Below are 11261 nucleotides of genomic sequence, written 5' to 3'. Positions count from 1 at the left end.
GTAATTCCTAAATATTGTTTTATAGTCAGGCATAATTCACTGATAATTTTATAATTACATGTTTTTACAAAATCTAGTAATCACATGTGTGTTTGTGCTTGTGTCTGAAGTTAAGATTTTCCTTTAATGAATCATAAGAGATCAGAGAAGTCATGCATGCCTTCAAAGGTACAATAAGCAGGATTAACACTTTTAAAAAAAATCACCTACTATAAAAATGTTAAGGTGCTGAGAATACACTCTTGTCCCTTCACATAAGATTTTTCATACTTAGTCTTTATGAATCTTAATATAAGGTCATAATGTGTACCTTCTTGCACTATATTGATGCTTAAAATGGAATTCCGTATTTCCTGGCTTGGAAAATACATCACATTTTAAATAATTTTAATCACACACAGTATATCCTATCATTGGGCTTTGTGTGGATCTGTCCAGAGTAGAATTTGGGGACATCAGCGTGGCCTAGTCAGTATCCATGGAGGTACTCCACATTCAGAAAGTTCACTGGCCAGCAACCCAGCACTCTGAGTGCTCCTCCAATCACTGGTAGTGGTGGGACAGGAGGCAATTTCAGCTGCCCAAAGGTGGGGCTGATAGAGGAGCAGAATGAGAACACAGTGCTATACTTGATCAAGGCAAGGAGAAACAATGGACCTCTCATGTCAGCACATATATTTTTTGTCATTTAATATCTCTGTGCCTCAATTTTGTCATCTATAAAATAGGAATAGTGATAATGTCTTCCTTACAAGTATATTATGACAATTAATAAGTTAATATATGCCAAGTAATTGAAATACTACCTGGGGCACAGTAAGTGCTACCTAAGTGTTTAATGACTACTATTAGAACACTTGATTATTCATCACAATATGGGCTCTGGATAAATGATAGTTAACATCTTACTTTCTACAGTTACTTCTTTCTCCAGGATGAAATAAAGAAAACAACTTGAATAAGCCGGACATTAAATTTTCCATTCCCATCAACCCAACTGTCATTTGTACTAAGTTACACAATTAGTAAGTGATTGGAACAGAAACTTGAATCTAGATCTATCAAACTCCATAGCCTAAGACAAGACTACTCTTTCAAATTATTGTCTCCCCTGCACTTTGATATTGACATAATGAACAAGCCATTCACAAGGAGAGCCAGATTAGTGCAAAAGCCCAGTTTAACACATACCGCCTGAAGTTACCTGCAGCTTCAGTATTCATGATAAGAAGCTTGTTTCCATCATCCCAGTCGGTGAGAATGCTTTGAAAGGGAGCAGCTAAACCCACCATAATGTGGCACTCTCAAAGAGGGTGTCAAATGAAGCAGCTCAGCAGAAAAGTTCTGAAAACCCTAATCTGGTCTAAATTGAGATCAATTTGTTCCTTGTGGGTATCAAACATAATGAGGCAGTAAGAGGTGACTAATCCAATCCAGAAGTTTCCCCTCATGCCTCCCACTGTGGTGAGGCCTGCACTACTGTTCTATAAAAGGCTGTTTCTGACAGCAGGTGTGACACAGCTGATATACCGGCTAAACACACCTATACCAACTCAGCAGGATGCATGTGTGATGAGTCTGTAAAAAGGTTGTAATACAGGGACGAACATAGAGATCTCTGGAGGTTCCAGTGACATTCTAGCTAAGGGATAAATTGTCCATGGGGAAAAAATTGTGATGAATAGATTGAAGGCAAAGATCTTCTCCCACAATAATGTAGAGTTGTTATTACTCTTTTGTTTCTAAATCTGAACATTTTCCTAGAAGAGTTGCTACGACAGTGGACATAACATGAGGTCATCTCCTTCAGGTGCTGCAGAGAGAGAGATAAGAACATGATCCAACCATAAGAAGCAGTGTTACTGTACATTACAGAAGAACGTTTGAATTCAAGAGACTTCCTAGTCCTGTCCACGCTTTAGGACAAACACTACTAATGCACTACTAAGTCTCAAATACTCCTCTAGTAAAGGGAGCAAAATTAGTTTTTTAAAATAATCTTTCAATATTAGATTTTTGGGTGAGGTTAACAAGGTTTTCAGAATGAAGCTGCCCAGAAATTTATGTTTGGAACCAATTAACTCATTTAACATTTTATGTCAGTGTTGTTAAATGGAGTTTTATGCAAATTGAGTATGTTATGTTAACATTGTTTGGTGGTATGAATATTTGTCCTGCATTTCAAATATTCCCAAGAGAGCTGAGAAGGGGAAATTTGCTATTGTTTGGCAATATTCCAGAAAACTAATTACCTAAGAGAGGATTTATGAAAGACTGCATAGATTGTTGTTCTTCACATGCTTTTTGAAAAGGTGAGATTTTTGATTGAAGTATTTTTAAAATTTCTGTGCCCCCTATACATTCTGTTTTGGAGCTGAGGATGTCTCTTGCCATTTTCCCCAATTTTTCTTGCAAGTAGTTACTCATTGTATGAGTCTGTTTTCACGGTTCTGTAAAGAACTGCCCAAGAGTGGATAAGTTATAAAGAAAGGAGGTTTAATTGACTCACAGTTTCACATGGCTGGGGAGGCCTCAGCAAACATTCATGGCAGAAGGGAAAGCATGCGTGTCTTACATGGCAGCAGGTGAGAGACAAGACAGCAAAGGAAGAAGAGCCTTTTATAAAACCATCAGATCTTGTGAGAACTCACTCACTATCATGAGAACAGCATGATCCAATCACCTCCCACCAGGTCTCTCCCCTAACATGGGATTACAATTCCAGATGAGATTTGGGTGGGGACAGAAAGCCAAATCATATCACTTATCTTTTCAGACTCAGTACAATTGTCACTTTTGTTATGAAGCCTTTTATAACCCTCCTCTGCAAAATAGACCATGCCTCTGTGCCATTTATAAACACAATAATGGCATTGTTACTACCTCATTACATTTTTTATTGAAATGCCTGGTTACCCTGGTAGATTAGTAATTCCTCCTTGATGTGGGCCAATGTCTTATTTTCTTTGTACCTACAGTACCTATAATCAGTCTTTGAACCTAGATCTCATTAAATGTCTGTGGAAGGAATGATGAAAGGAAAGCAGGAATGGAGGGAGGGAAGGAGAATGGGAACAGCGGGAGAAGAGAGGAAGAAAACATCATTACTCTCAAGCTAGGGGAATTTCATAATCCTGGAGAATAAAAATGTAGGGAGGAAGAAAGAGCATAGGACTAGAATACAAGCTTAAATTCCCCAGTTCCTGTGACTTTGAGCAAAAGCTAAACCTTGGGTTTTTTGGTAAAATTACAAGGATGTTAAAATTAAATGAAATAGTATATATGTATGAAAGCATGAGACACATAGTAGTTTCTCAAAGATTTAATCATTGAATATTGGTTCAATAAACTATCAACTAATTATCTTTTAAAATTCTGAACAAAATAAAATAAAGCACACTTGGCAAAGACTGCCTTCAGAATTTCTGTGTATGAAGATAACTTTCTTGTAAACATCAATTTATTTTTGTACTGCTAAAACAATAGCAACAGCAAATTTTCTCAATAGAATGCCTCCCAAACAGCTTACTTTATACACTGACTTTCCTGCCAGAATTAATTTTAGGGGGTAAGACATTTTTTAAAGTCTCTTTAGTCCATGAAAATGCATCGTTTACATAAAAATCCCTAAGCTCGTTAGTAAGGCAGAAACTTATATTTAAGCAATTAACCATAAAAATAGAAAACTGATCAGAAGCACAACGAATTGGATTGGCAGATTTCTGTTTCCACACTGCAGAAACCCATTTTATCTTTAGCTCTAATGTGCATCTCCAGGAGAATCTCATCTTTATCAAACTATTCTTGGTGTATATTTCTTTGAGACCCCTGTCATCACAATCTGTTGTGATTATAAGAGAAGACAGCTTCCCCTTCACCCTGTTGCTTTTCATACACTACTTAAAGCACCCATGCCAAGATTCCAGTAGAAAAAGAGAACAGGAAGAGATGTGCATTTAAGTGCTATAATCTGGTCCTATGTAACTATTTGACTGCCCTTTCTGAACCACCTTCTTAGTTCCTATCTAGTGAACCTCTCCTTTCCTTTACATCTGAATACTGCATGTGTATCTTCTTGCTCCTGTTTTTTTCTGTGCGTTTGCTAATATAACACTATTTTCTCTCTCTGATGTTCTTCTTGTTCTTTTCCATCCTTCAGGACCCAACCTAAGCTCTAATGGGCTGCATTAAGCTTGTTCTCCCTAATCTCTGTTCTGAGTTTATATATATATACCTAATAACGAGCACATTGTTCAAGGCAATCTTATTATTTAATAATTTATTTTAAAAACTTACCATTTTATGCAAATGGTTTGTGGCATATTCTGTCTTTCATACTATGTGTATACTCTTAGAGAAATGAACTCAATTTCAGCGCATAGATAGGCACTCAGAAAATGATTGATTTTTTTTTTTTTTTTTTTTTTTTTTACTAATTGAAGGGGTTTTCAATACTTGACCTGAAGGCAGACCTCACATAAATACGTATACATATGCATTCTGTTTGTCATCAGAAAAGCAAAGTGTAGATTGTAAAACATCTAAGTTCAAATGTGTTTTGTCACTTACTACATTTGTAGACTTGAAAAAAATTACTTTTGACGTTGATTTTACAAACTTAAGAAAATAATACCTGCCAAGAAGCCATTTTCTTAACTGTAAAATGAAGATAATAATTGTATCTGTATCATAAATTTAATTATGATAATTTAATGAGAAAATATAATAAAATAAAACATTTCAGAGCTGTACTGGGCACATAGTAGGTGTTTAATACATTTGGCTATTATTGATATTATTATGGTTCATAAGTGTGTAATGTGACTAACATGTCCTGTGTACTAATTAGCACATGGTAGAACCACAATAAATGACAATTCCCTGCCTTCTGCTTTCTTCCTTTCATGCTCTTTTTCCTTCTAAAATTTGAGAACTCCAGCAGATTTTTATAATCAATATCATAAGTGAACTTACAGTGAATCTTTCCAACTCATTTTCACAGCAGGAAAATAGCTGATGTATTATTGACCTCTCTTAATATGCTGAAAACTGGTATTACAATGCTGGGGAAAGATGATGCAGCAAATATGGTTCATCCATTTGTTCTAAATATTGATGGAATAACTACACCAGAAATTACTCCAGCCCTGGAAGCATAGCAGTGGATAAGGCAAACAAATGTCCTGTGTGTATTGAGCTTACATTTTAGTAGGATAGAAAGATGGTAAACAATCAGATAAATAACAATTTCAGGTATTGACAAATATAAGAAAAAAGAGAAACAAGACAACATACCCTAATACTAGGAGGGGTGGGGTAAAGTGGCTATGGAATCATTTCGTGGGAAGGTGACACTTGAACTGAGATCTGAATGATGAGAAGGATACACATATGCAGCAATCTAAGAAATAGTATTCCAGAAGGAGGGAACAACAGTGTAAAAACCCTGAAGCAAGAAAAGTTTTGAGCTCATTACAATTTATCAGGTGTAATAATACATCGATGAGGAACAAGTCAAATACGATAACTGCACTTCCTGGATATATGGCATTTGGGTATTTTTCATCGAGTCTTGAGTTCCAGCTATGAACCTGCACCTGACAAGGGAATACTGTGTGTTAGTTTACACTGTGCATTCTGCAAACTCACCATTCATGGCATGATACCAAATGGTTCCTATTAGAGAGAGGGATATCAAGCACTTCTTTTTATAGCCACTTTCTCTCTTTTAGGACAGGATGCTGTAAGCCCGCATTTTCTTATTCAGCAAGATTCCCCATCCAAGACCTTATTTTCAAAATTACATCAATAATAATTTTCCTGTGATGGCCCATCATATTTGAGATCCAGTTCATTGGTGTTTTTATAGCTGATTAAACTTTTCACTCTCTGTATCTTAGCCAACAGTTTTTTATGTTGTATTATGTGCCAACAGTTTTTTCTACATTGATAACCTCCCAATGCAGAGGTGCAGTAATTAAGCATCCTGTTTTGACAGAATTGTTACAATACTGGCATTTAGAAGGACAGAAAAAAAGAAAGGAGTTAAAAATCGATTTATTTTCCTAATGTTCAGTGTTTATGTGTGCAGTAGATGCTAAATACCTGTATACCCAATGCTCTGCAAATAAGTGGATTATAGAAGAATTGCTTACTGTAATATTTTTTTTCAGTATAAATAAGACTTCTAAAATTATGGTACAGCTAATTTTTCATCTAAAAAAATAAAGTGCCTTTTAAAAACAAGGTCTAAAACAATAGTGAAAATTGGTGCTGTTTCAACATTTATTGTTTTTTTCCACGTGAATGGAGAATTAAATTACAACAAAAGTTATTGATAACATACTATTGGCAAAGTAGCACACTATATACTTTAAGAAAAAAATTAATTATTGATCCTTTCTGTTCTGGGAGTTCATAGTCTGGAAAAAGACAAGATGTAAGATATAAACCTGAAAGACTATAAAATATTGACCTGAAAGTGATTTTTTAATAAAAGAGAATCAAAGAAAATGTTTTGGTGGTCTGGAGTCAGGATTGATTATGTTTCATAGAAAAGGTGGCATTTGAACAGAACATTAATTGACAAAAAATGGTTTTTGATCAAAAGTATTGAGACAGGAAAATATGAAGATGAATGGAGACCTAGAGTAATTCTGTAGGATGATACTGAAGAATTCACTAGTGAAATAAGTGTGGAAAAGAAGTGGCCTTTTTAAAACTGCTAGGTGAACAAAGTGGAAAGTATGCAACAAGGCTTTTGGTTGACAGTCCCCAAATCTCCCCAGGTGGTGACATTATTGTAACAAATTTACTTTTCTTTCTCCTTCCCTCCCTCCCTACCTCCCTCCCTCCCTCCCTTCTTCCTTCCTTCCTTCCTTCCTTCTTTCCTTCCTTCCTTTCTTTCCTCCCTCTCTCCCTTCCTCTCTCTCCTTTAAATTCATTCCTTTGATATAAACATATTGTTCTAACTAGGTGCTGAGTTGAAATAATATATAAAATAGACCTCATCATTTGCTCTCATTGACTTATTATTATTTATATACTCTTGTGAGGGAGAAAGACAAAAACCCAATCCTAAAATAAGTAAATTTACAGAATTATAAATCATGTAAAAATTATTGAGAAAATAAAGAAGAGTGAAATCAAGAAGTATTACCTGCTTTGGATAAGGTAGTAGAGAAAGGTTTTTCTAAAGATTGGCGTTTAAGCAAGTCTTTTTAAAATAATGCAGAAATAAGACTTTTAAAGAAGATCAAAGGCTGTAGATGTGTGGTATTATTTCTGAGGGCTCTGTTCTGTTCCATTGGTCCATATCTCTGTTTTGGTACCAATACCATGCTGTTTTGGTTACTGTAGCCTTGTAGTATAGTTTGAAATCAGGTAGCATAATGCCTCCAGCTTTGTTCTTTTGGCTTAGGATTGTCTTCGCAATGTAGGCTGTTTTTTGGTTCCATATGAACTTTAAAGCAGTTTTTTCCAATTCTGTGAAGAAAGTCATTGGTAGCTTGATGGGGATGGCATTGAATCTGTGAATTACCTTGGGCAGTATGGCCATTTTCATGATATTGATTCTTCCTATCCATGAGCATGGAATGTTCTTCCATTTGTTTGTGTCCTCTTTTATTTCCTTAGGAGATATACCTAATGTAAATGACGAATTAATGGGTGCAGGAAACCAACATGGCACATGTATACATATGTAACAAACCTGCATGTTGTGCACATGTACCCTATAACTTAATGTATGATAATAATAAAAAAAAAGGAGATCAAAGGAACATTCCAAGAAGAGGAAATACTATTTGCATAGACCTTGAGCAAGGTTAACCATTTGGCCTACTCAGGATATTAGAAGAAAATAGGAATGGATGGAGAGAAGTTAACCATGGGGAAAACGTTAGGCAGAGACCAGAATATGTGGTAATTTAAACTGGGTTTTTAATGAAAAGGGGAAATCAGTCACTAATGAATTATAATATTAAGTGCTATTCCTGGTATGAAAACAAGTCAGTGGGAGTGAGGGTAAGAGTGAAATTAGGGAAAGCAGCTAAAAATTGTATCTCAAGCAGGAGATGCAAGTACACTATGATATCATCAGTGTGTGATCTTTAATGGTGATAGCAAAACTGATTGAAGGTGGGACCAGGTATTAAACTCCCCAGTTATTTTTCTATGACTCAAAATCTGGAGATAAGACACTTTGAATTCCTCTTGACAGCAATCAGCTAACTACCAATTTGTCGAGGGCACCACATTGACACCCTTGTCACCTTCCTGTAATGTGCAAGTCCATAAAGAAATAGTTTCTGAGTCACTACTTTTTGACCTCTATTTACACTTTTATGCAATCAGTCTTGTGACACAGCATTTATAGTGAAATCTTTATCAATCCCATTAACAATGTAATATGGATAAGTGAGAGAGCAATCAATACACAGGGAGAAATATATACCACCTAACTTGGCCTCAGCCACATACAACTGAGGCCTCAGTCTCTGGAATGAAACCATGAGCTCTGATCCAACATCAACTTTCTTTCCTATACTCCTTAGAGCAATATTTCCATTGGTATCCTTAGTTTCTTCTTGGCAGGTATTCCGATTTGCATATTTTCAATAAGTCATTTTATTTCTAAACCTTCTACTCACCAGCATTCTGTTCCCAATGACAGAACACCTAAAGGCTTGAGGTATCTATAACTTAGCCTTTATATGCAATCATCCTGGAAACTTAGAAACCATTGTCCTTTCACCCAGAAAAAAAAAAAAAAAAGACACAAACAAACAAGCAAAAACCACCCCCCTTCTCATCAGACCTCAGATCATCTCAGTCACAAATTTTCAATCTGAGATACTATGTTATTAACATAATCTCATAGAGCTGTCCTTAGAAAGCAGACAACCAAACAAAACAGATTCCAGGATCCAATAAGAGTTAAAAATACTACATGCTATAGTCACCATCTCCCGCTTTAGAGATTCATGATGCATTTTAGCATATAGAAGTTTTGTGAAATCTTACAGTAGACAATCTTGAATTTTAAGTAACCCAGTATTTGGCAAATTCACTTAAGGAAACTACTCTGCGAATACCTACTAATGTTCTTCTGAATAGAATTCTGCAAAATATGCCTTGGAAATGCTGTTGTATTAGTTATTGCTATTTTTATCCATATGTCTGATGAATTAATTAATTAATTTTGAGACAGAGTCTTGCTCTGTCTCCCAGGCTGGAGTGCAGTAGCGCGATCTCGGCTCACTGCAACTTCCACCTCCCTTGTTCAAGTGATTCTCATGAGTAGCTGGGACTACAGGCACAGGCCACCACACCCAGCTAATTTTTGTATTTTTAGTAGAGATGGGGTTTCACCATGCCAGGCTGGTCTCAAACTCCTGGCCTCAAGTGATCCACCCTCCTTGGCTTCCCAAAGTGCTGGTATTACAGGTGTGAGCCATGGCGTCTGGCCAATATATCTGACTAATTTAAATCACTATGGTAGCCATGAGGGCTGCTCACCAATACTTCTCATTCTCCATTTTTTAGATCCACATGTGGATTTTACTTTCCCTTTCCTTTTATGTTAAGCATGGACATATGACTGCTAGAATTAGCAAAATGTGGGCAGAAGTGTGTCACTCTCAGAAATAAGAATTTAATTTCTGGTACAAGTCTGTCCAGAGTTCTCTTGATCATGCTATGAAGAAGTGCTTATCATTTCTATATTGTGAATGACAAAACTAATTTTCAGAGAAAGCTAGGGAAGGATTCTAATTTGTGTATTTCAAAGTCCATACTTTTTCTACCACATCTTGCGGCCTGAAGTTTATATTTATATCACACTAAGAAAATGTTAAGGTTTATATGCACCTATAATCTTCCAAAACGAAATGTTATAATTTTAATGGGTTTAATTTTGAAACCATTATTCATGCAAAATTCAGTACACTACTCCACCTACTTATGTTTTCATTAGTGTAAGTGTCTTCAGTGAAAACCAGCATTACTCATTTACCAACAGCAAAAAACACGCATCTATGCATTTCTTCCTTTGAGTTAATAGAAAATGATGAAATATATGTCCTTCCATTATTAAAGTACTGAAACCAATTAATGAAACCATGCTGATTGAAGACAGTAGGATGTCTGCTATATATCACTTTTGGAGAATTAGACAAACATTCAGGAAATTTTGATTCCTGCTTTTTACTTTAATTTCCTGTTGTGTTTGGGAAAGTCATCAAACTCTCTCATTTGTAATTTCGTCATTTGTAAGATAAGGATAGTAATGTCTGCTTTGAAAATGTCATAGGTTATTTTTATTTATACATTTATGAAAATTAAATTTATACACTTATGAGATTACATAAAGACACATGCACATACAACCACTTTGAACCTAAAAACACTATTAATATGTATTATTATTATTATTCTCTTGTAACTCATTACTCTTTTTATTATTTTCATCCAAACTACTTATTATAACTATAGTCATTGTCTTCTGTAATGACCAAGGAAAAATAAAAAATTTTCACTATTTCAACAATACTTTTGCCAATATCTTAAACTCTCAACACTAGATTAACAATTGATCATTTCCTGTTAGCTGAATCCTACTAACTGAGCACTGCTGGAGAAAGTCGTATTACAAAACAGATTTACGTCATAAAATGTATGATAACCACTCTCACATGGGCCTTGAACATCATACAGATGTTTACCTTTACCATTTCTCTCACATTCTCCTTAACCGTTTTAAATATTACCAATTCTCCTAAAACTCTGATATCCCCACTGGACCCATCCAATCATACACACATATATTTTTGTTCACAGGTGATACAACCTCATCTTCCACTTCACAGAGGAAATTATTTTCAGTATAAATGCATTAAGTGCCTATTAAATAACAGGCATTGATTTAGTTGCTGGGAATACAGTTATCCAGCAGACATATAATGTCCCTGGTTTTTGAGTCTTTATAGTCAAAGAAAAAAAAAAAAAAACAGACAATAAATACAGTTAACAAATAAACATATGGTTAGATAGAGAAAGTTCTAGAAGAATAGACAGACATGGATTGATCAGTATCATAAATTCAGGTAGTGATGTGTTTTGAGGACAATAAACCAAAGTAATAAGATAACAATATGTGTACCTTATACACAGTCATCAATAAAGGCCCTTCTAAGGAGGAGTCACTTGAGCAATGAGGCAGAGACCGCTGATTATTTATCCTAATATCAGTAATTCCTTCT

The sequence above is a fragment of the Trachypithecus francoisi genome, unplaced genomic scaffold (genome assembly GCF_009764315.1).
Source record: "Trachypithecus francoisi isolate TF-2019V2 unplaced genomic scaffold, Tfra_2.0 Lachesis_group8, whole genome shotgun sequence".
NCBI lineage: Eukaryota > Metazoa > Chordata > Mammalia > Primates > Cercopithecidae > Trachypithecus > Trachypithecus francoisi.
Note: the sequence above shows the minus strand (reverse complement) of the source record.